The following is a 1489-nucleotide window of genomic DNA, read 5'->3' on the forward strand; positions in this document are numbered from 1 at the left end:
GGATTTTTAAGTTATGCATCTAATTATCGTCTTTTCGGTTTTGATTTGGATTGTGAATCCATTATTGTGTTTTCTTGATTTTCATTTTGTGCTATTAAATCGCAGATGCGGTGTATAGTTGCTGAGACTGATTGATATTCCTCAGAGGGTATGTTTCTATGATACATCTTACATCTGGTACCTTCCTTTCTCTCCTACAAATAGTTTTTCAATTGAATTGCACTTTTTATATCCATTTGTTATGTATAGGAATCCATGGTTTCTACTTTCTTTTATATGTTTATAAGCTCCTGTAATTGATTGGTTATGTTCTTACATCGTTTACAATTTTTCTTGTCTGGTTGTATAAGGTTGCGTTTTCAGTCGACTTCATGCCAGTGTCGTTCTTTCAACTTTAATTGGTGGTTCAAGTCATAATTTTGGTTTTCATGGATGCAGGACGGTAGGTAAGCACAATCATCAAATGATCAGATTACATACACATAAACTTCAAATATTTTCCACTTTTCTCCGTCATCCTTAATTGAATTGGTCAATTAATTTTTAATGCTATTGCAAGAACCCACTTTTAGTTCTTGATTGTTTGCATCATATAGGTTTGAATGTTGTATGCACAAGAACAGCTACCTAAATTACCTATATAGGTTTGTTAGTTGATTCGTTTTGTTTATTTTTGCTTTACTAAGGGATCTTGGAATTGCCTATATATTTTCTCACTCTGGGGTAGGTATGTTTTCAATCCTTGTGTCACACATAGTGGATGCAAGTTCATGTTTCTAAACTTACTGGAACAACAGAGTAAAAATTGAAAACATTTTTTTATAGTACAACTCTAATTACAGGTTCCATATAATATCCCTCATTTATTATTTTACCTTCAAAATGTTTCAACTATAATTAATTTTGATGGTATTTGTGTACAAAGTAACATCTTTATAACAATTTGATATTTCAGGGGATTACAGATACAAATGGGTTGAATACATGCGGTGTTTGTATTTATAAAGAAAGTATTAGTCAACTGTTTGTTTTTATTGATTATCTTAGTGCTATGGTTGATTTTTTGATTTGTTGAGGATTATGTTGCTTGCTTTCATCAAGTTTTCCTTTTTCAATTTATAGCTAACATGTTTTATAGTAATATTTCTAAAATGAACTTGCTCAAATATTGTGTACTTGTACTTCTACTTGCTAATTTTGCAATTTGATTTGTTGGTTCATGCTAATTTTTCGTTTTACCAGTCTCTAGGTTTGCATTCTTGACCTTGACTTATAATTTGAGGTAAAACCACTTTCATTACTTAATGTTTTCAATTTTTTTCATGTTTTCATTTTTCCTTTTTAAAGATTATGTTTTTATTAAAGGGTTAGACAAAAACTGGAAAACAATCACATACAGATGATGATCCGTTTTTGGCACAAACACATGTGTAAAATGGGCTCTTTGCAATATATTTTGTTAACTTTGGATTCAAAATGTATAGGATAC

The 1489-nt window shown here is 30.4% G+C and overlaps 1 long non-coding RNA gene across 1 annotated transcript in view; it reads left to right on the forward strand.

Annotated features, from left to right (window-relative positions):
• Positions 1-1236, forward strand: part of LOC145062662 (uncharacterized) — a 1867-nt gene extending 631 nt beyond the window's left edge. The window contains exons 2-3 of the long non-coding RNA XR_013687652.1: positions 106-177; positions 351-1236. This is a non-coding gene — a long non-coding RNA (uncharacterized LOC145062662). The remainder of the gene's footprint in view (positions 1-105; positions 178-350) is intronic.
• Positions 1237-1489: the final 253 nt, after the last annotated feature.

Source organism: Lactuca serriola, chromosome 7 (assembly GCF_051521515.1).
Source record: "Lactuca serriola cultivar US96UC23 chromosome 7, Lser_US96UC23_V15, whole genome shotgun sequence".
Taxonomy (NCBI): domain Eukaryota; kingdom Viridiplantae; phylum Streptophyta; class Magnoliopsida; order Asterales; family Asteraceae; genus Lactuca; species Lactuca serriola.